Below are 25,017 nucleotides of genomic sequence, written 5' to 3'. Positions count from 1 at the left end.
CACCCGGGCTGCCCACAAAAGCAATTTTTGGTCAAGATTTCATGCATCATGGGCAGTTGACTTTTATGCTATGTTTTAATGTTCATTCACTTCCAAATAAAACATTACAATTTTTTTGTTGGTTGTCAATAGGTTATGCCTTTTCCCATACAATAAAATTCATGAAAATTCAAGAAAATTAAGCATTTTCTAAGTCAAAAGATGTATTTAAATATACAGTGATTAATCCACAATTTATATAAAAACAATACCTAGGAAAGGAATAGGAATTTATACAGTAATCTTAAAGACCCGATCTGAAAATTTTACATGCCTTTCAAATCATTTATCCGATAGGCCACAAATAACATATATATTTTTAATTTCTAAGGAACTTTGGTAGATTATATTTTTAACTGAAAAGTGCTTGAATTAAAAAAAAAAAAACAAAAAACTGGGAAACACTGATACACCTCTTTACTTGACAGAAACCAGAGAGGTCACACAGATAACCCTGAGAGGTGAGACCGAAGCAGAGTTCCTGAGAGTCTCGATGCCCATCAGACATTCTTGCTTCCTGCCATCACACATGCACTTCGGTATTATGACAAATGAATTATCAGTTTCTAGACAATCAGTTATGATATTCATCCTCAAACCATACATTTCTATGTCATTATATCTCTGATTGCTTAGGTGCCTCCAAATCAGTCTTAAATTGGACACATTTTGAAGCTAAGATTTAAAACAGTGACCCAGGACCCACTGACTGTAAATTAGCTTTGGACAATCTCAATGTTGAACGATTTTGCTAAATTAAGATTTCATTGATCTGAGTTTACAGAGGTTGAGTATCTAATCTTCAATAGACATGGAATGCTGACTCCCCTTCTCTAATTCTCTGCTAAGAGTTTTCTGTCACACTGAGGCAGAGAGAATGGCCAGATACTAACTTTCATTGTGTTCCTTGGGTTGTTTCTGTTGTCCCAACTCATCACTTTTGAACAACTCTGCTATCCCCAGCTGTCTCTGACGCAACTGATGAATAAACTTCCAAGAACTCAGGATCCCATGACATGGAAAGTCTGTAAGTAACAAAGAATAATTCAAAATCCCTGGACAAAATTGTTCTCTTTGTTAAATGGGCTGCCCTGATAAGCAGGCGAGGAATAGCATTAGAAGGTTGCAGAAAGTATACTATCAAACCTTTAAAATACTTTGTAAAAGTTTTATGTTCGCTTGAACTAGGGCTTTATCTGACTCCCAAACATGATAAATGTCATGTGGTTAAGAAAATCTCATTCTAGACAAAGAGTTTCCACATTCCTTTAAATAACCCAAGAAGGGACGCCTGAGTGGCTCAGCTGTTGAGTGTCTGCCTTCGGCTCAGGGCATGATCCCAGGATCCAGAATCAAGTCCCACATCTGGCCCCTTGAGGGGCGCCTGCTTCTCCCTCTGCCTGTGTCTCTGCCTCTCTCTCTGTCTCCCATGAATAAATAAATAAAATCTTTAAAAAATAATAATAATAAATAACCCAAGAATCCGAAGATCTGCAGCCACAAAAATTAATTGAACAAGGAAGCTAGGGCAGGCCCGGTGGCGCAGCGGTTTAGCGCCGCCTGCAGCCCGGGGTGTGATCCTGGAGACCCGGAATCGAGTCCCGCATCGGGCTTCCTGCATGGAGCCTGCTTCTCCCTCTGCCTGTGTCTCTGCCTCTCTCTTCGCTCTCTCTGAATGAATAAATAAATAAATCTTAAAAAAAAAAAAAAAAAAAACAAGGAAGCTAGTAAATAGGGAAAGAGCTTTAACCACTGTGATATCTGCCAATGTGCTCCACCCAATTGGTTGGAAGCCCTGATGTCTGTTATTTCTGAAATTATGGCCAAAAGACACACTTTTCTTGAGCTCTCTGCAGCTGGGCCTAGTGTTCAAGTGAGCTTCTCTAAGCCCATGTGCCATCCTGCAATTCAGGAGTCAGGCCTAATGTCTGTCTCTACCTCCTCCTCTTCTGATCAATAATACCTTTCATTTAAATTCCAGAGCACTGCAGTGGACAGTTTTTCACCCCTCAACAATTTTGTCTTTGTTCTTATGTCAGCATGCAGTTCACGAAAAGCCACCAACATCCCCCTTTTGTGACTTATCGATGTCTTACCTGACAGGTCCTTATGGCATCTCACAAAAATCTGCTTAAAGGATAATATCCCCGAACTGTGGTATTAAGACCAGCACGCCTCTCCATGCAGAGTTCTAGTTCAAGAGGCCAGTTTCACATCTTCTTTGGCTACCGTGGAAGCCTGAAATTCAAAATCTTTATGAAAATATGCCTTATCATCAGGCTTACTCTATAGGTTACTGTCTCTCCATTACGTAGTAAATACCATGGAATAGTAAAATCTCCCAAGATTGTCTTGCCAAATGAACTCTGCTTCTTTATGTTCCCCAAGACCACCAAAGCCATGACCATTAAAAGAAGTAGGAATGGGTATGGTCACCCTGATATTTGCCATTCATAGGGGTTCATCCTTTGGTATTCCTATCTTGATGACATAGGCGTGAATTTTATATATTATTTGAACCCACCTTAATCAGGGGAGGCCCATGCTTCCTTTTTCAACTCTAAACTTACCTCTTGGGATCCCTGGGTGGCTCAGGGGTTTAGCACCTGCCTTCGGCCCAGGGTGTGATCTTGGAGTCCCCAGGATTGAGTCCCACATCAGGCTCCCTGCATGAAGCCTGCTTCTCCCTCTGCCTGTGTCTCTACCTCTCTCTCTGTCTGTTTCTCATGAATAAATAAATAAAATCTTTAAGAAAATAAAAAAATTAAAAAAAATAAACTTAACTCTTTGATCTTTGAAGTTAGAGTTTTGTCAGAGAAAGCAATAGGACTGACTAAGATTATTCATAAATATCGTGAAATGTCTGGAAGGCTGGGGGGAGTATAGGTAATGCAAACACCATTCTGGAAGTAAAGCCACGGTTATGGAAAAAAGGGAGATTTCAGGGAGCAGAGACTCCCCATAATACAGAAACTACAGAAAACAGAGCTAGAATATGCTTCAGATGTCTGTGAATAGCAAAGTTAATGTCTGTGTATTAGCAGACATTTAAAATTACAGAATAAATAATCATTTTTAGACTTCTACTTTGTCCAGTTTTTCTTCCTTCTTTTCTTTTCCTTCCTTCTTTTCTATAATACAGGATTAGATAAGATAATTTTTTGTTGACTTTCATCATTTTAGGTCTGTTCATGTTTCCTTTTCCTTGATTCCATGGGCAGCAAAATGGATTGCCTTTCTGATCACTAAATGGAAACTTTTTTCATAAATGCAGAAACCTTTTGAGGCTTTCATGAAGTCCAAAGTAAATGAGTTCTTTTATTCCCCTAAAGGCACTTAATAAAATAAAATAAAGTGCCTTTGAAAAATCCTAACATATATTTTGAAATTATACTTCTGTGCAATGGAATATCATTTTTAATCAAAAATTTTAAGGGGCACCTGCGTGGCTCAATCAGTTAAGCATCTGCCTTCAACTCAGGTCATGACCCCAGGGTCCTGGGATGGAGCTGCACATCAGGCCCCTTGCTCCCTGCCCCCTGCTTCTTGCTCGACTGGGAATCTGCTTATACCTCTCCCTCTGCCTGCCACTCTCCCTCTCTCTGTCAAGTAAATAAGTAAATAAAATCTTAAAGAAAAAACACATAAAATTTTTCAGGATAATTGTTTTGAATTTGCTATATTGCATACTCTTAAAGCAACACGATTGCCAAATAAATAAAATTATTTACCCAGGCATTTTCAATTTACAAAGAGAAAAACAAGATACACCTTGGATACAGTTGCTGGTAAATCGCTCTGGATACTCTACATTGTCAGTCCGTTCTAGCTGGTCAGCGGCTGGCTGATGGAAGGTCTATCTCTCTCAGACAACCAGAGAGGCACCATGGAAAGGCACTGCACTGGGAGCCAGAAGATCAAATATCAGCTCTGCTGTGTCCCTGGGAAAATCTCTCAGCCTTTCTAACTCTCAGTTTTTTCATCTGTAAAATAGGATAAAAATATCCTCTGGCCTGTCCTGCTGGATTATTAGAAGAGTCAGAGAAGACAATGCGTGGGAAAGCATTTTGTAAATGCAAAGCATTAGTAATATAATTTTACTTAACTGTATTTAATATTCTCCTGCTTCAAAGCCACTTTTTCAGAAACTAAGGCAATTAGTTATGACAGTTCACATATATCCGAAAGCTAGATTTGACACAAAAATATCAAGTTCAAAGGCCCAAACCATGTGTCCTGTCCTTAGGCCTCAAAATTATTCAATAATTCCTAATGCTGGGGTCAGCCCTTCAGTGCCTCAGGATGGTGGCAGCAGTATGCCAGTGACACTCAACTCTGTCTGGGGACCAGTTTTCCCCTGACCTCAATCTCACAGTGTTGCAACTGTCATGTGCTAAAAGCTGGTTGATAAGAAAAATGAGGCAGGGTACAAAGACCCGGGGCTCAGATACTCTAGTCAGGTTAAGTCACTGTTGGGAGTTGAGAAACATTTTCAGCTATGGTTCTCATGTTTATTTAAATTGATTTTAGCCTTAAGGTAAACCATTAACCTACTTTAGGAGCAACCAAGTTAGAGCAGCAATGTAGTTTCTCAATTCAGTTATCAGCTGGGCCCACTATGTATCTAGCACACGAATGAATATGTTATCACTTTGTCACCTAGGCATTCAATCTGGGCAGAAGTTATTTTGCAGAAGGTCATAGCCTCATCTTATGTTTGTCTCATCTTTGATGGATGAAGGGGTACAGCCCTATGAGAACATGACTGATTGAATGGAACCAGCTTGAATGTTAGCATCATGACAGCCCTCTCATTTTGGGTGCTTAAAATTTCAGCTCTCAATTTTCAGATATCGAAACATCAGTTTTCTATACATGAACTGATACTTTTCCCTGCCCTTGCCACTTCACAGCCACATTATATCTAGAAGTGACGATATGGGCACAGGACTTTCGGTGTTTCCATTAGCAGGTTGGTTTGCACCTCTAGATAAAGATGTCTGGGGGAGTCCAAATCTCATTTACCATGAGGCTCCTTTTTTTTTTTTCCACTTGCCTTCTATATTGTATAACACAACACAGTTAGACTGCATAGATTCCCAGGCCGAGAGCAAGCAATATACTAGACCAAGTCTACAAGAAGTCAAGCAGTGGAGAAGCAGACGTTTTAATAAAACCTAGGGAACAGGGGTAAAAAAAAAAAAAAAAAACCAACTATGTTTTAATTAGTTCTACCTCTTTCAGCCTCCTGATATTTCTACCTCATTACCAAGAGCTTTTTCCAGTAAAAGAATTCATAAAATATTAGACTGCCACTCCCAACAACTTAAAAAACGTATCTGCAAGCAGAATTGCTACACCTATTTATTCAGCCATTTTAAAAAGGTAGGATAATGTTATTAGCAAATTGAGACCTAGTGAAGCTGTGACTTGTCCAAGCACTTTCCTAATCTCTAAATCAGAGATGAGTCATTTCGAGGGTCCCTTGAAGAATATTCTATGCTTCTACCTCAAATGGTAAATGGAAACATACAGCTCTTAATTTAATTGGGGCAAAATCAGTATACCTCTTATAACGGATAATTCTAAAAACTAATTTTATCAGTTCATTTCTCCTAAATGTTTTCTCTTATTCCTAATTATTCTTCTCCTAAATGTTTTCTCTTACTCCTAATTATTCTTTGTAACTGACCAAACGGCAAAGAAAAATCAAATAGATGGCATAGACAAAAAGAGATGTGGGCAGTTAGAAGAAGAAGTTCTGAGGCTCTAATGTACAACGTGGTGATTATAGTTAACAATGCAGCATTGTGTACTTGAAAGTTGCTGAGAGTAGATCTTAACCACTCTCACCACCCCTTAAAAGAGTTAACTATGTGAGGTGAGGGATGTGTTCATTATCTTGATGTTGAGAATCATTCCACAATATATATGTATGTCAAATCATCACATTATATACTTCAAGTATACACAGTTATATTTGTCCATTATTCATCAGTAAAATGACGGGAGGGGGCAATATAGGCTACCTCTCAATATTAAAGCACTGGCCATAATCACAACTCCACACAGTTGCGTATAGAATCTACTGAAAAATTGTCCTATATCTATCTTAAATGCATTGGGCCTTAAAACATTCTGAGTGAGATCCCAGATGTTGTGTGCCTTCTAATTAATGAGTTTATTTAACATCTTTGATGGCTGTTGATGGTTTTTTCAATTCACAGAGTAAGGGAAACACAGCAGTGACACTTTTGTTCCAGAACATTGCGCTACTAGTTGGCCTCAATCCTGACCTAGACAGAACATCTTCAGAGCTGAAAATTAATTTAGAGTCTATTCCAGGTCGGTCCTTGGCATCTTTGCTGAGAAGACCTATTAATGCCAACATCAACAGAAATAAACACAAGCCCATTAAGAATTGGACTAAGACCATCAGTCATTTAACATAAGACAAATAGCAAAGCCTATCAAATCACGAACCTACCAACTCAAAACTGAGTACAAGTAGCAAATCCAAAATGTCACAGTGGGACACAGTGGATTGTTATCCGTTAAAAGGTATGGGGTTTACCCATTACCAACAAACAAGTTAATATGCTATTAAAGAAACAGACTAGGAAACTCTAAAAGTAGTGATTTTATGATACGATTTGAACCAAAAATGCTTCAAAGTAACATATTGTAATTTAGGGCATTTCACTAAAAACTATCCTCTGTACTTGGCACAATTTAAGATACTCACAGAGATACATTTCTGGGTTGTGTGAAAATGTTATTATCCTAAAACAACAGTAAACCAAAAACATTAAAACATGACTAGTAATCTACCAGCTTAGTTTTTTAAATACTTTCAAAGATATACATAGATGGAGACACATATAAGAGTATCTAGTAAGTACAGGATTTTCTTGACAATAAATTCTAGCAGAATGGAGCTCATTTATACTCATTTTTCAATATCTAAAGCAACCATCAATTTAAATTAGCAAACTAAATTATAGAACCATAATGAAAGCATGTCCTTGGTGGTTTATAAATAAATATTTTAGATACATCTTTGAATCCACAGGAGAAGTGGATTCGAAGACTACTTTTCTGGGGTCTGTCCCACCTTCAGAAGGGGCAGGTCCAGACTAAAAGTCTGTCTCATGCAGCTTACAGATAGGGAGGTTAGGGTTTTCACCTAGGCAAGCATTGCTTCTGCTGCAAGGCATACTGGTGTTTCAACGTGTGAGTAAATGATAAGAGGAATGAGGCCAGGACTGGGCAGGGGAAAAGGGAGAAACTGACCCAGCTATAGGACTGGTGCCCAAGGAGGTAGTCGACAGCCAAATGACCAGTCCAGAAGAGCACAGTGATCCTCGCACTTGGCTATAGCAGTCATCAGTATCTGAGATCCACTGAGCAGGTAAAGTCTGGCAAAATGAGGTTTTGAGCACTAGGTGATCTGCTGAAATGGTTGGGTCTGTCACCATAGAACCTACATGAGTCAGGGTCCAGGAGGAATCATCCGTCCTGCTCAGGATGATTCAAGAAGGTTTGATAAAGGAACTATATTCTAAAGGTTAGGACCAAACCACACGGGAAAATGCAGCTAGGCTGTAACCATCAGAGGCCAGAAGGACTGAGGAGTGGGAGCAGTTCCTATAATTTAGAAGCAGATTACCACCTAGAGAAGGTCTCTGACCTTCAGTAGAAGGAGGTAGACAGCTAGAGGTCACCCCAGCAGGAAGGAACTGATAATATGACTGCCCCCATCTTATCTAGTCACTCCCTGGGATCTCCTACCAGGGCTCCCCCTTTGGCCAAACCCAGCGAGAAATTGGAAGACCAGGGTTGGTAAGTCTACATAGGTCAGTATGGATGCAGGGGAGGGGGAGAGATTCAAAGTGAAAAAGAGTGAAGAAGAATCTGGCAGGGCACACAGGAGAATGACAGCACATCTGGGAGAGTATTCTATTTCAAACAGCATCCTCCAAAATACGTGGGAGTCTGGGGATGAGGGTCCAGAATTCTGAAGAAAGAGGCCAGCAGAGTGAAACAGGATACTGGAGCCTTAGTCAAAAAAAACTTTTTTAAAAAAGAAAGAAAGAAGAGGGAAAAAAGGTCAGGGGAGGACTCCACCCCCATAGGCAGTCAGGATGCTAAGCAGAAAACCAAGTCAGAAGTGTGCTGGCACGAGTTATACCGGGGATGTGGGAGTAAGGAAAAGTCTCCAGGCATGCTGAAGGACTGGCTACAGAGCAGAAAGGCTCATTCTAGATCAAATTCACTGATGTCTTTGGCACTGAATGTCCATCCTGCCTGGGTCAGGATGGACATAAGGACAAGTCAGGACTGAGTCTATGAAAGCCCAGTGGTATCTACACCTGAGAGAACATGGGAGTTGTGGTTGGAGAGATGTCCTGACCTTCCGTTGAGGCACTGCCCCTGTCCTAGGGGAGGAAAACTACAGGGAGGAGACCCAGGGGACATGTCCCTAGACCTCACCCTCCAACCTTTTCTAATCTGCAGGATTTCCCATTGGGCAAACCCAGCCGGAAAGCAGAGGACCAAGTTGGCACAGTTCACAGTGGTCAATTTCGTAGGCCATCCAGCAGGATGGAGAAGAGTAAGACAGGATGCAACAGGGTGGACAGGAGATATCCAGCACAGACTTCTAATGTAATCTTGGTGAATAATGATGAGGGCCTCCCCAGGAGATACTTATTAAATACACACACACAAAAAATTAGTAATTTCACAGTAGAGAAACTAGCAGACTCCTCCTTGGAAAGATAATCAAGTTGAAATCACTGGTAATGGGGCAAACTGACAGCAGGTGCCTCCCTCCATGATTTGCGGCAAAGAACACACGTGACATCCCTGTATGCCTGCCAGAAATGCATACCTGAATCTGATCGTGAAGAACCTTCAGACTAACCCAAACTGAGGGACAGTCTACAAAATAATTGGCCTGCCCCCTTCAAAAATCTAAATGTCATGAAAGACAAAGAAAGACTGAGGAATTGTCCTGGTGAAGATCGGCTAGAGACAGAGGACATCTGTGTGCTGTAGGTGATACAGGATTTTCTTCTGCTATGAGCATATTAGAGGACAAACTGGTGAAATCTGAACTAGGTATTTAACCGGGTAACAGTATTATATTGATGATAATGTCCCGATTTGGATTCTTGTACTGTGGTTCTGTAATAAAAAGCTTTCGTTTTTAAAAAACATACCATGAGGTATTGAGGGGTAAAGATGCCTCCTGTCTGCTTTCAAACAGTTCAGAAAAAAAATATATAGAAAGAAAAAATATCATAAAACATTAACATTTGGGGAATGTGGGTGAAGGGGATGTGGGAGTTCTTTTACTATTTTTTGCAATTTTTCTTTAAGTCTGAATTATGTCAAAATAAAAGAAAAAATAAAAAATGATGAGAGCTGCAACTAAACCAATAGCAGTGGGGCTAGAAAGAGAGGGCCATACACAAGAATACATGGGAGGTAAATGGAATAAGATTGAAGTGCTGAGTTATATGTGAGGTGTCCACAATGACCTTGAGACTTACGGCTTTGACCACTGCATAGGGCAGATATCACAATTTTGATACTATTAATGTACCTTGGCCAAACAGTCCAAATATCTATCTCTATAACTTATTTATTATATTTCTATTGCATCGACATTGGATTGTCATGGCCAATTAACGATTAGTAGATCCGAAACAAGATCCTAAATTTCTCCATCATCAGTAGTGATATTGAGATTCATTCCTTTCCGCAGAGAAGCCAGCAATGGTGGATTTACCCAGCACAGAAAGAAAGAATGCCCCCAGCAAACGAGTCTTTCTTCTCCAGTCTTCCTTGGGGTATAGGAGTCAGAGATCTTTCAAAATAGCATATGAGTATTTCGAATCCAAATGTAGCTCAGAGCTGTAAGAGAGTGGTTAGCTGGAACTGATGGGGAAAGCAAGCTGTGAGAGAGAACATTCCAAAGTCTTCTACCCTCATGCAAAACATTTTCTTCCAGTCTAGAGTTGAAAAAGAAAATCACATGTCTTACAGGCGTCCATCAATCACGAACAGTCATCGACACAAGCAATTAGCACCATGTCTTTGATCCTCGCATGTGTCCTATTGCAGCACATAAAGCCCAGTTGTTTAAGGCATGATCCACTCAACAAACACACACTGAACACTACCATTGACTTTAGCCTTATAATCAGCGTCAGATAATCCACCCTCCGCAGGAAATCGTGACTTAAGCATATAGCATTACTGCCATATTTCTTAAAATGGCCTAAGTTTTGTGGGACTAATTGTGAATACGGATTTAAGTGTTTAATGAATGTGAGTTCTATCACAGCTGTTTTTGTTACTCACAGCCCTGGTAAGATGTTAATTATAACTGGAATATCCAAATACTGGTGGATTCTATTGAACAGCTAGCAACTATGCCTAGGAAGCTTAGCTGCACCCAGTCGGCACCCAGGCTAAGAAGGGAACAATATTGAGGTGAGTTGAACTAGGCAACTGGTTACTAACTGATATTTTGAAAAGCTCCAAGAAGGCATCATTACCCATAAATCCTGCAGTGTCACCATTAAAAATCCCTGCCTTTGAAATAACCACACTTACCAAGGTTTCCATTAAAGTGTAACCACCCTTAGGTATGTTGATAACACAGGGTAAATCAGTGTTAATATTTTCTATTTATTCTATTTAATATTTTATTTAATCTTTAGCCAATATTAAGTATTGTTAAGGAGGGGGGTAACACAGAGTATTTTGGGGTCTGGCAGTAGAAGAGTTTGAGATGAAGGAGAGAGCCAAGAATAGGGAAGTGCAAACTCCTAGGAGAAAGGAAATCTGCCTACTTCATAGCTTTCGCTAGGGCCAGCCCTGGAACTAAAGTCATGAGTGTATGGGTGTGTTTTCTTTAACTTTGTCCAGCATTTTTTTTTTCCCAAGGCCACAATCTACATCCCCAAACTTGACACAAACACATTGCAGCAGAAGGAGAATTGAGGAACCAGAATGCAGAGACTCAAATAATTACTAAAAAACTCAGAGCACATGCCCACTGACATCATCGTTTAAATGTGGAAAATAGCACCTAAATCATTAAGTAACCCAGGATATTTGCTTACCTTCCCTATTTGCTTACCTCCCTATGACCTGCCATTTCCAGCATTCTCTATCAAAAAACAAAAGGTTTTTTTCTGACTACATAAAAGAACATCACTGAAGTCCGCTGCAGTTTGTAAGAACATCTCTAAGCGTGGGGCTGAAGTCTTCAATTAATTTTCAAAGGACATTTTCTTCCATGGAGATGTGTTTGGGATTTCAGGACTCAAAGCCCTGTACCTTAAGCCTCATTTTCAAGCTGAGCATTCTCCTTTAATTTCTCTCATCACACAGCGTGTGCATATGACAGACAGCTCCCTGGGACCTGTATCTGATCACAGTCCACAGTTCAGCAGGAGGGATCTTCCAAGCCAAGATCCAAAGGTAAACTGTGCATATTCTCATGAACACCACTCTAGAAAAAAACTTATATTTAATCACTTTCAAGTGCTGCATCTCTTTCTCTCTGATAACTTCCAGTTTAATTTTTTCTTTAGTGATCAAAAAAGAGCAAAGAGAAACTTATCATCAGTTTTTCCTAGTACTTTGCCATTGGAACTACATTTCTAAACTTTTCCCACCCTGACTGTTTCCTGAAAGCCGATAAATCCTTAGAAATATAAAGCATATCTGAAACTAATATAACGTTGTATGTCTATTATACCTTAATAAAAAATGTTTTAACTTTAAAAAATAAAAAAAGGGAAATGTAAATTTTTGTAAAATCCAACAGAGTCCATTTCTGGCCAGGTCCCACATATTTAAAATGGTGTGACACCTTCTATCTCATAGGATCAGGGTATAGGTGAAATTATATCACACATATTGATTATCTTGCACATAGCAGATAACTTAGTAAATGGAAACTGTTATTTTCTAAGACTGACATTTTTAAACTTGGCAATTCAAAAGCAGGATAGAGCCTGATGCTGCTGCTGCTGAAAGACGTCACTGATAACAGACTGTCTATGCCGCTTTACAATGTACAATGCATTTTTATACATGTGACCACACAACACCCCTGTGAAGTAGCTGGAATAGTATTGTTGTATTACTTTTCTAATGCTGCATAACAAACTGCCGCAAATTTAGTGAGTTAAACAATGGAAATTTATCATCTCACAGTTCTGTAGGGCAGAAATCCAACGAGGGTTTCATCAGGCTAAATCAAGGTGTCGGCAGGGCTGCATTTCTTCCTGGAGGCTCTGGGGGAGACTCGGTTTCCTTGCTTATTCAGGTTGTTGGAAGAATTTAGTTCCTTGCAGTTGCAGGACTAAGGTCCCCATTTCCTTGCTGGCTGTCATCTGAGAGCTGTGCCAGCTTCTGCCGGCTGCCCCATTCCTTCACTCATGCCTCCCCCCTCCACCACAGCTAGCAACATTAGGGTGAGTCCTTCTCAGATATCCTGCTGCTTCATCTGTCATTTTTCTGATTTCAGCCAGGAAAAGTTTTCTGCTTTAAGAGTTTACGTGATTAGATTGAGCCCACTTGAATAACCCAGGAGCATCTGCCCATCTCAAGGTGCGTATCTTTAATCACATCTGCAAAGCCCTTATTATCATGCAAGGTAAAATACATACAGGTTCCAGGGATTTAGGACACAGACATCATGGGCAGGGGGTGTCATTAATTTGCCTTCCACAGTTACCATTACCCACATTTTATAGAGAAGAATGAAGATCAAAGATTTAGATAAGAGACTTGCAAAGACACAGTAATTAGCAAAGAATGGCTCAAATCCCAAAATCATTTTCACTCCAAACCCAAGTCAGTGTTCTTCCAATAGACTATTTTGTTCTGAAAGGTAACTCAGCATTGACCCTCTTGCATTTTCTCCCCCTTCCCCACCCACATGTAAACCCACACTTCCATTAATTGGATTTTAGGCTGGCATTCTTGAGGATTTAATGCACTTTCCAAAGCTTTGTGGAGAAGCCAAAGTTCAGATGCATTCCTACTCATTTTGTTGTGATTTCTTTCCAAGGCTTATACCATGTTGAAAGGATTATTTGCCAGCAATTGGTTTCCTCTACAACTGTAAAATGTTTCCTGATTGGTTGAGTGCTAAAGGAAGGTTATATCATGGTACGTGTGGGTCATTTCACAACAATTTTTCTCAAAAGTTGTACTTAGAAATTCGATACCTAAGTGTTTAATACTCATTTAGAACAGTTCCAGTCACTTTGCATTTCCTAGAAAATAATATCTCTAGCCTTTTTTCTTGTTAGTGGAGTTTAGAAGCATAATTTAAATTTATTTTAGGGACACCTGGGTGGCTCAGTCAGTAAAGCCTCCAACTGTTGATTTTGGCTCATGTCATGATCTTGGGGTCCTGAGACCGAGTCCCAAATCAGGCTCCATGCTCAGTGTGGAGTCTGCTTGTCTCTCTCATTCCCCCTTTTCCATTCATGCTCTCTCTCTCTCTCTCTCTCTCAATCTCTCTCTAAAAAATAAATAAATAAATAAATAATTTTTAAATAATAAATAAATTTATTTTAGTGTGATTTTAGTCAACTAGTAAATATTTATTAAGCACATTACTAAATACAGAATGTCAGTCAGTAACCAATTCAAGGGAGTATATGATTAAGTGGCAAACTGTGGGGCCTGGATTATACTTTGAGAACAATCATGTTTCTGAAATACAAGAAGACTCTCCTGTTTAGAAACAAGAAGGTGCTCCTTAAAGAAAGATGGACAATAAGTTCAAGTTGGTTGTATGTAGAACTTAAAGGACTCTTAAAGCCTGGACATGATCATATGTATACAAGAATAATCATAAAATGAGTGTTTTTATCAAAAAAAAAAATCCTGAGAAGTAAAAGTCATTAGCTTAATGCATTTTGAAATAAAGTATACACATTTATGAATTCCAGAATAAAACCAGTAAAACCCCCTTTTTTTAAAAAGGACCAGGCCTCAGAGTAGATGCAGGACAAAGAGACTTTAAGATTTTTGAGATTTTGAAGAGGAATGTGGGATTTAAGAAAAATTAGTCTAACAAAATACCTAGTCTGAGCTGTAAGGATAAGAAAGTAAGAACAGGTAAGCAGCTAGATGCTTTCCAGCTATCTAAGTCTGTGATAATGAAGGCAGTGTAATCTTACAGTTGATGAGCTCTGGGAGCAGACAGATGTTGGTTTAAATCCTAGCTCTGCCACTGTTTGCGTTTGGGCAAGACATTTGATTACTCTAAGACTCAATTTTCTCAACTGTAAAACGGGGATGATAATCCACCTCAAGGAATTGTCATGAAAATTAGTTAATATGATATCTAAGAAGCATCTGGCACATAGAAAACGCTCAGTTTTCTTGTAGCTGTCATGATCATCTTGACGATAAGAAGGATAGCAATGGAAATGGAAAGAGAAGGGACAGGGGTCATTTTGAATGCAGTGTGATGAGGACACGGTAAAGGACTCCAGACTTTCTGACCACAGCTGAATTATTTAGGAAGTTGGTGGAGCTAAAACCTGGCTCCATCTAGACCTTCACTCCAAATCATCAGCACCAATCAGTTCTATCCACATAAGGCAAAATATAGTGAGGACCATACTCAGAAGACTTTGGATTTCACAGCATTGTCCAATAGAACTTTCTACAGTGAAAGAAATATCTTTTTTCTTTTTTTCTTTTTTTTAGAAATAGTCTTTATCTAAACTGTCCAATATGGTAGACACTAGCCACACTAGCCACATGTGGCTATAGAGCCCTGGAAGTGTGGCTAGTGCAACTGAGAAACTTATTTTTTAATTTTAATTTCATCTGATTTGATTAACAAATCTAATTGTAATTCTATTTAAATGGCCACAGGTGGCTAGTGGCTACCTCCCCAGGCACTAGCATACCTACTATCACATCGCACATGGTTAGTATTCAGGATTTAAGGAATCCTGAAGTGCAGGGATGCTGGGTATCATTGGCTAGTGGCTATGAGTACAGAAGATAGGTTTGAAGGAGCTTTTCAAAAGTAGGAGTAGATCAGAACAAAAGCTGAGTTTATGATCATCTCGGGACTAGAAATTTCAACTCCTCATTTTACAATTCAAAGGTAACTACTGAATATGCCCACATTACCCAATAGTTTACCTACATTTGAAGGATAGGTAGAGGAAAGGAACTGAGGTAGGTGATAAGAAATTATATGGGAGACTGTGAAGACAAAAGACCACCTTCCAATCAGAAGACATTTGGGTCCATCCGCTCGTCTCAGTCTCTGGGTACAAATAGCGCTAATGGTGAAGGAAAGGGGAAGTAGTTTGATTCCACTTCTTCTTTTTACCTTCCCAATCTATTCTACTTCACCTCCAAATTTAACACTTTGACTCATTGCTTCCCTTCACCTTCCACAGTGGTGATAACACAGAGAGAAACATAGGCATTCTGGGAAACTTCTTTTGTCTTTTGTAAGTAGAAGAAGCAGAACTGGACAGATAGAGAAATTGAACTATGGTTGGCAGTTGACACAAAGGCTTCAGCTGATGTTTGGGAATGAGCCCTGAAGCCAGAATGGCCCTGCAGAGTTGTCCTGAATTGAGGCAGAGAGGCTGGTCCTCTGAATTCCCTCTGGCCCCAACATCAAGTAAGTCACTGAACACAGGCTGTCCCTAGGAAGGAGTGATGGACTTGGACAAGGCAGCTGCCTTGGGCAGGGGACATGCCCAGAGAAAGAGGGAATTCCTGGAGAAGAAACTGGCTGTTTGTCTCAGTAACCAACGCTCCCACCCCCCAAGAGACAGAATGAGACCATAGGGTGGGCTGGGGAGGGGGGTCCATCCGGGAAGTGCACCACGGTGGTTGCTGAGGGTCTATCCCTGGTTTTGCCATCAGCAAGGGAACATGAATAATCCACTGAGCTTTCTTAAGCTCTCATTTCCTTATCTGAATGCAAAGGAAGACGCAGAGCCGAGCTCTAACTGATATATTTGGCACTCTGGCTTTTTATTTTAAGATTTATTCTGATTTTCTATTTTATTTACAAATTTGCAGTTTTTAAAATGATATTTTCAAGGCAGGGCAGAGAGGGGAGATTTATATGGAAATTTTTCTGATTTTCATAGAAACAGATGGTTCTATCAATGTACTGCTTCATTTAAAATAACCTCAAAGTCAGTACTTAGTTTCCATAAACTGAGGATTTCTGACTTTGTTTCATCACTCTGCGTCTTCACAAGTTATCTGAGTTTCACTCAGCTACCTAGCTTTGTCACTGTACTGTGGAATCCACCAATTCACCTTTAAACAGTGCATGCACATGCACACATGTACACACAAGGACCAACTTTCACCGACAAAGCTAAAAAGGACTTAAGGATACAATCTTATCAATGCCACTGTGATTGGGTAGGACTGCTTTTATTTTTTTTTTTATTTTTATTTTTTTATTTTTATTTATTTATGATAGTCACACAGAGAGAGAGAGAGAGGCAGAGACACAGGCAGAGGAAGAAGCAGGCTCCACGCACCGGGAGCCTGATGTGGGATTCGATCCCGGGTCTCCAGGATCGCCCCCTGGGCCAAAGGCAGGCGCTAAACCGCTGCGCCACCCAGGGATCCCTAGGACTGCTTTTAAACCATCCCATCCTTAGATGTCTCCAAGGAGCTCTTTAAGATTGTGCTCTATCCTTTATTTAGTGATCAACAGTCCTCACAGCAAGGAAGTTCTTTTTGATATCTAACCCAAATCTCTTCTACTGCAATTTCAAACCATTTCCTTTTCCATCCTTACTGAGTTAGGAAAAGAGCTGGTAATCATTGTCACCTGCTTCTTATAATTTTCATATGTTTAACTTCATTAGAATTTATTTATACCCAAACATTCTCCCCATATGACATTTTATCCCACTTAGCTAATGTCTGCTTTTTTAACTCTTAAGAAAAATCATTTAGTCTTTTTTAGTGTATTTTCTAGCTGCTTTATATATTCCATAAACTATGGAAACTAAATTTAATGAGTCTTTAAAACACCATGAATGATGAAGTCTTTGTTATTTGGGGGGTTTGGCATTGTTACAATCTAACCTGGGTTAGCTTTCACATTGCCTTACACTATCCCTACATTAAAAATGTATATCAGATTGTTTAACCTCAAGGAAGAAGCAATTTTCCCACAAGACCTATTTATAAAGTAGGGTAGTATCTTCCCTTATATGGGAAGCTAACGTAAACTATTAATGACATGTATCAGGTGCAAAATGTTCTCAGTGCTCTTTCCAAATCATGTTTAAAATAACAAGACTTGTTTTGTCTATTAGAATTCAGTTCTGAAAGATAAACATTTTTAAGTATTATTAGTTCAACAACAGAAGTAACTGTTTTCTCTGAATGCAGTCTTCATGACATCGTTGGCTACTGTGGATCTCTTAACATTGTTCCTTGCATGCCACAGTCCGGTACATGTAACATCTTTCCTGATGTCTACAGAATCAGAAGGAACAATGTAGAGAGCTGCTTAACAGATTTTTTTTTTACCATATGAAGTTAAAAAAGAATTACTCACACAAAGGTCAAACAAATCTCAAAGTTTATATATATATATATATATATATATATATATTTTTTTTTTTTTTTTTTTTTAAGATTTTATTTATTCATGAGAGACACACACAGAAAGAGAGGCAGAGACACAGGCAGAGGGAGAAGCAGGCTCCATGCAGGGAGCCCAATGTGAGACTCAATCCCGGGACTCCAGGATCACGCCCTGGGCCGAAGGCAGACACTTAACTGCTGAGCCACCCAGGTGTCCCCAAAGCTTATAGTTCTTTAAAATATTTATATTTCAAAGAACATATGAAGAAAGTATAAACAAATTATAATTTACTTTCTACCTGATATGTCAAATGTAGAGACAGGAGAAACATTTACAGTGGTTTTCAGATTTTATATGAAGTATAAATTGTACAGTCACATAGAAAGTAAGTATATCATATATACTTGGGTTTTAGGATACAGCCTCCTTTTTTTTAAGATTTTATTTATTCATGACAGACAAAGAGGGAGAGAGAGAGAGAGAGAGAGGCAGAGACACAGGCAGAGGGAGAAGCAGGCTCCATGCAGGGAGCCCCACACGGGACTCGATCCCGGGACCCCAGGACCACGCCCCAGGCCAAAGGCAGGCGCTGAACCACTGAGCCACTCAGGGATCCTCTACAGCCCCCTTTTATACATATCTGCTTAGTAACTTTATCACCTCTTTCTAAAAGCTGGCTACCAACAAATGCATGTCAACCTGAGGATCTCATGACAGTGTAATTCAGGTAACCTCTGGTCAGTAGGTATGGTAACTAGCACCTCTGTCTCTAGAATTCATATGGCCTGACCTTCTCCCAATTCTGACTGATGAGCACTGGGCTGACACATCTGATGCTGCTGTTAGAAGTATTCCACATATGCCCTGCTCCATATACTGGCTGAAAAGGGCAGCTAAACGGTTATGCAAAATCCCTTTGCACAAAAATATCATCCCCATTTCCAACCAGTTGTACACTCAGATATGTGAAGAATGCTTTATACTATGGTGGTAGGTGTTTATATGCATTAACTGATTTAATTACATGAGAAACTTTCGATGTAAGTACTATTGTCACTCTTCTACATCTTAGAAAATTAATTTCAGAGAGCCACACAACCGGTAAGGGGCCGGTAAGGGGCAGACACAGAATTTAAATAGGTATTTCTGACTCCAGTGTACAAGTGTCTCCCATAATTCTCTGAATATCTCCCCACCACCATGTTTAGGGAGGATAGTTTGGTAGTTCAGAGTAAGGACTGCAGAGTTAAACTGTCTTGGTTCAAAACCACTTCTCAGTTCATGCCCTACTTAGCATTTCTAAGCTTCAGTTCATTTATAAAATGGATCTAATGATAGTATATTAGAGAGTTGATAGAAGGACTATATGCACTAATAAATGTGAAGTGTTTAGCATAATGCTTGCCATGTAGTAAATGCCATTAAATTAGCTATTATTATTATGATTATGATTATTATTATTATTATTTTTAGCATGCAACAAAAAGATGCTACTGAAAAGCAAATGAAATACAGGGAAGAAGAGGGATAGTAATACATTAATTCAATAGTCCAATGTACAGTCTCAAAATTGGTAACTAGTCACTCAGGAGATCACAGGGAAATGGAAACACTGAGCAAATGTGTTTGACTATTGGACAAGGGAGATGGAAAAGTGCTACCGTGGACAATCACTGCAGCGCAAAGCACACCAGAAGCCTAGGGAAGGTTGAATCGACAAGAAGAAAGCACACAGGTTCTGCTTTAAATTTTTGCTGGAAGTCAGTTCTACTTGTATTTTATAGTATGCTGTTGTTGGCAGATTTGTAGCATCATTTTGGTCCACTCTGTTTTAGATATAACAATTGTCTTATGTTGACTCACTAGTCTCCCAGAATGCCTATTTAGTAAAAAAAAAAAAAAAAAAAAAATCCTCTTTAACTCAGGCATACTAACAGAATTTTGAACATCACCATTGATTTGTATTTAACATTAAATATGTGGGGGAAATAATTATAAGACTACTTGGAGCTATAAATGAGACCTCTATTAAATCTAGGCCTTAAATACTCACTAGTTCATAATTTGGGTCAAGATCTGGTGTCTAATAAAGTCTGTACTATGTTTGACAGCATTCCAGATATCCTTTATTCTTCTTGATTTGCCTCTCGACTTCTTTATTTAACATTCTACTTCTTTGTCAGTGAGTGCCTCAGAGGACAGTATTCCGCCTAAGTAGCAGACTTCATGGCAGCTTTCAACTCTGTACTATGCCTGCTACTAAGATCTTAGAACACTCGAATGATCTTGTCACATTTTTAAAATTAAAGTGTTGGTAGCATGATCAAAGGCTGGGATACCACTGAGAACTCTACCCAGGATTGAATCTGACTCCGACTCTCTGTACATACTAGTCACAAACATATAACAAATTTTATCAGTTTGCCATTCACCTCTATGTCGGGAATTGTATTATGCAGAGGAAAGGGTCATGAAAGTTACTATTTATTTATTTATCTGAGTAAAGATGAATTCATTTATACCTTCACTCCTCTGATTATTACCCAGAGAAATTCAGATTTCCCACTACCAGTCCAACCAACCAACTACTATATCAGAACACTAGGAACCTGCATGCCTACTTCACAGCACAAGGCCGACGGGAGTACACCATGTTATCATAAATGCTTTGGTGAATTCTAAATGGCGTCTAATATTCACCCCTTTGCATCCTTCTAGTAAAATAAACCCTAATACTGAGTATGCTATAATTACACGTGTGTTTGTTAATTTATTAAAGATATAATATTAATTTAATCCAATTTTTGGAGTTTATAGTAAGCCCCACTCAGTGGTTATCATTGTGCTAGCACTTTGGTAGATACAAAGAAATAAAAATTAAGATATTCCAAGTGTGTATGGCTATCACCATTTACAAAGTATTGACAGTGAAAAAGTTTCATTTGTCATACATAATAATCCTGTGTGCTAGTTTGAGTAGGATCAATGTTATTTTCCTCATTTTGGAGATTAGAAATCAAAACCGACTAACCAAGGGGGGAAATGTTGCAATAATTTGCCTAGAATCTTAATAAGTTGTAGAACTGAGACCCAAACTTTGGTCTTCTGTCTCAAAAAATAACATATTTTCTGCTCTAAATTGACCTATAGGCTCATCACTGTGGTAAGAGGTTCACAGAAATGTTCCTTAAAACCTCTTGAAACAAGACAGACAGTAAATAGAACATAGTTGCCTGAATGAAAAGATAAGACAACAGACTTTCATCAAATTAGTAAGAAAAATCCTCGTGGCTTCTTTTAGTGGAAAGGAACACTTTCCTAAGAGTTGGACTTTTCATGGGTTCAAGGGCTTCATGTGTCCCTAACATGTGTAGAGGCAGATGAGGAAAAGCCTGGATTCCATGTGTGGCCAGCACAGATGAAATCATACCATTTAGGCATTGCCTTCTGGATAGGAGACACCGACCAGGCTGCCATGCCAGGGGGGTAGAAGGCACATATTGGAGAGTAAGGTAGTAGTGGTAGACAAAGCAGAAGAGATGAAAAGGTTTCAGGAGCTTTATGTCAGGCAAGAAGTTTGGCCCAGATCCAGCAAATCACACTGAATTGGAATAAAGGAAAAGATAACCCAGCAACATGGTGTCAGATGTATTAGAAGAGCCAACAACATAAGGTAGGCACAGTGAAGCTTCACATTAGAGATAACACTGAGTCATTGATAAAGAACCCAAAGACTGTTTGGTACATGGTGATCCGTATGTGCTGAGTGCAAAAAACAAAGACAAATGTGGTCCCAATGATTGTAGTTACTTGTATCAATGATGGTACCATTGACTAAATAGGAAAGCTAGTTTGTAGAGCTTTTTTTTTTTTTTTTTTTTTTGTAGAGCTACTTTTGAGTGTACTTGGGAGCAAAGGGAAGTGCACTGATAATGTTTGTAAAATGGTTTTCCTTTTACTGAAAACAGGCTATCTCTTGTTTCCAAGAGTTTCTTTGAATTGAAGATGGAGAAATGATTGAGCCCTGATTAATTTGAATTTTTACGAGACATTGTACTCCCTACTATATCCTTAAGAGACAATCCTGAGGCATATTTTGAAAGTTTTAAAATTTGCAAATGACAATGGTTTCAAGAACATAGGGACCTGACCAAGTACCCAGAGGCTCTGCATGGAACTATGTATCTAAGGATTTCTTCTTGCAGAAGAAAGAAGGAAATAAAGTCACAGATACAGGGACTAATAAGCACAAGCATGATATATGCAGGCCATCTGAATTTGTCTTCCTTTCCACAGCCCTAGGGAGCCCTTATAATCACCATCAAAAGGATGTTAATGGTGTGGAAATGGAACCTCAAAGAGGCTGAGTAAAGTCAGTGTGGATGGCAGAGTGTGGATTCAAACCTCAGTCCTCTGCTTTATTTATTTATTTTTAAATTTTTTTTTGTATTTGGAAAAGAGTATGGTTCTTCCTTAAATACATGATGAAAAAAGGAAAAGGACCTGCTATAGAGAGTCCTTGTAAAAGAGAAAAGGAAGAAAAGGTACAAGATAGACCACTGTCTCTGAAGAGCAAAATCATATGTAGAAAATGGGAGTAATTTTAAGGTAAAATAATAAAATATAAGCTGGATGCATTTACACTGAAAGGATATAAGAGAAAGATGCGTTCAGTTGTGTAAATTGTTTTTAATCTCTTATGTGCTGACACAGAATCTAAAAATGATCTCATATCCTGTGATAAGATTTAGAGTACTTCCTGAGGTCAAAAAAAAAAAGATGAAAATAAGTGATAAAATGTCTTAATCTGAAATTTTAGTATTTTCCATATTATTTGGAAATTGGGGACGATTTTTTCTGTGTCTGAGTGTCAGATGCCATAGTCTGCCTCTCTACCTCAGCAGACGTGGTCTTTGCCAGCACTTACCTGAGGGCAGGGCCATCATCAACTCTAAGCCTTGTCAGGAAATTCAAAGACAGAAACTCAAGGATCTGTCCACACAAATGAGCACGCTTGACCCGCACAATGCTGATGTGGGAAGGAGTTAGGGATAGTTGGGGCTAGGCAGGGAAAGATAAGGGAAAGGCCCAGAGTTGGGCTCCCATAAATCTGTGGGCTCCCATAAACCCCAAGGACACCAAATGGTCCAGCGTCAGGCTCCTATCCAACCCAACCCAAGGGTTTCCAACAACCCAAGGCTGTTTCCAACCCAAGGAAACAGAGATAAGACAATAAAAACAGAGAAGAAAGTAAACTAGGCTCCTAGCTCTGAGGTGTTAGGGAGTATCTCCCCTTGGTGATTACCAGACAATCCTAGAGATGAGATTCACCAGACCCCCCAACCAGCCATTTGTCAATCACTTGAGGCAGCACAATCTCAAGGCCTTGGGGTCCCTGGTTAGGTTCCAATAAAAGGCCAGTCAAAAAAGCCCTCAGTGGCAACCCTGTCAGAATCCCTCTCACTCCTGAGAGCTTTCTCCGTACCTTTGCTTAATAAACTTCTATCGTTTTACTGACTCTCCTGTGTCCCCAAGATTCATTCTTCAACTCCGTGAGACAAGAACCAAGCTCTCCTGTATCAGCACCACGGAAGACAAAATGGTTCTTTGCAATGGATGAATCACAACATCATAGGAACCTTACCACCAAAGAGCCTGACTCTTCTTCAACTTGCAATTCTAAAGTAATCTCAGAAGCACAAAAGATTTCAGTGAATGTGGGAATTAGGAGAAGAAATCCTTTCCGATAAATTCCCTCACTGGAACTTCACTTGATTTCAGCAGCCCTCCACCTTGGCCATGCATCCGAATCACCTGTGAAACCTTATTCAAAACAAAACAAAACAAAACACACAAAAAAAAAAAAAAAAAAAAAACCCTTGCTGAATCAGAAACTCTGAAAGTCCAGTCCGGCCTTCTTTGCTTGGGTGGTGGGGAAGAGCACCCCAAGTGATTCTAATACACAAGCAAGATTGAGAATTCTGATATAAGCGATACGAAAATGGTTCGTGGTTGAGCTTTCTCCGAAAAGAATTAGTTAGGATATTGCCCTACTAACTTTAAAAAAAAAAAAAGTGCCCCCTGATAAGGAGAACTGACCACTAAGAAGGGTTACCTCGGTTTCCTTGCTCCACGAAACAGCTGTCGCTCCACATTGTGCACACCTCCGGGCTATTCCCCTTTCAGCAGCTGCAGTAAATTCCAAGCATATTTCCACTGCAAACCAACCCAACCTTTGAATCTAAATCCCTCCAAGTCTCTCCTAAAGTTTAACTGTAAATGCTCACTTTGGTTTAACTTTCCATTTGCCTTATATTAGTCAGCTGGTATGGTTTAAACATTTGTAGATAGAAAAGTTCAGATAGGATCCATATTTTATTGCAGTCAGACGTTAACTGGGTTGCTCATGCTATCAAGTATTTGACCACTGTGGACAGTTGAAAGTAATTGCTGTTGGTAGATCTTGGCTTCTTTTCCTTTGAAAAATGACCGGGGCACATAGTCAATATTTTTTGGGACTCTACTGTTGCTGGACACTGTGATATGCACTGGTGATACAATAACACCCTTCATTTGCTCATATTCTTTTTTTATTTTTAAAGATTTTATTTATTTATTCATGAGAGACACGGAGAGAGAGAAGCACAGACACAGGTAGAGGGAGAAGCAGGCTCCATGCAGGAAGCCTGACATGGGACTCGATCCCAGGTCTCCAGGATCGGGCCCTGGGCTGAAAACGGCGCTAAATCGCTGAGCCACCGGGGCTGCCCAATTTGCTCATCTTCTAACAGGAAAGCATTCGTTTGACAAATGTTTATTGAATGGGAGCAAAGTTGAATAGGATGAAATCTCTGCCTTCTGGGACACCATGGTCTACCTGAAGAGGCGGACATAGGCAAAAACTTTCCCTATGATGCATTTCATGTCATGATAGAAGTAGTTACAAAGTGGTGTGTGATCCCAAAGGAAATGCAACCTATATGGGGAAAATTAGTACAGGTCTTTCAGAGAAAGTCACATCTAAACTGGAAGAATGTATGGAATTTTCCAAGCAGAGAAGAGGAGGAAGAGGATTCCAAACAAAAAGAGCGTGTGCAAGTATCAGAAACAACACCATGGCACATTCAAGAAAGAATGAAAACTTCATGAAATATTTAGCACAAGACTCACAGACTCGCTCTCCGTCACCACCCTTGACACCACTCTTGATACCTCACCAGACTTGTAGCTATCCGTCCTCTCGCCTGGCCTCTAGGCAATTCACTGCCAATCACCATACAAAAGGGCAGAGTGAGAGAGAATTTGCTCTCTGCCTGCCTGTCTTCCCACTAGAA

General features: G+C 39.5%; 1 long non-coding RNA gene across 2 annotated transcripts; it reads right to left on the bottom strand.

Moving 5' to 3' along the window:
* Positions 1-56: 56 nt before the first annotated feature.
* Positions 57-23,864, bottom strand: LOC144281627 (uncharacterized). Of its 2 annotated transcripts, none has more exons than XR_013350058.1 (3): positions 23,799-23,864; positions 2,136-2,277; positions 57-1,064 (listed from the first exon to the last, which is right to left on the bottom strand). It is a non-coding gene; the product is annotated as an uncharacterized LOC144281627 (long non-coding RNA). The 2 variants fall into 2 exon arrangements; XR_013350057.1 differs by lacking the exon at positions 23,799-23,864 and adding an exon at positions 12,278-12,506.
* Between the last annotated feature and the right edge of the window lie 1,153 nt (positions 23,865-25,017).

Source organism: Canis aureus, chromosome 13 (assembly GCF_053574225.1).
Source record: "Canis aureus isolate CA01 chromosome 13, VMU_Caureus_v.1.0, whole genome shotgun sequence".
Classification (NCBI taxonomy): Eukaryota; Metazoa; Chordata; class Mammalia; order Carnivora; family Canidae; genus Canis; species Canis aureus.
The sequence above is the reverse complement of the archived record's forward strand: the minus strand, read 5'-3'. Positions and strand labels throughout refer to the sequence as shown.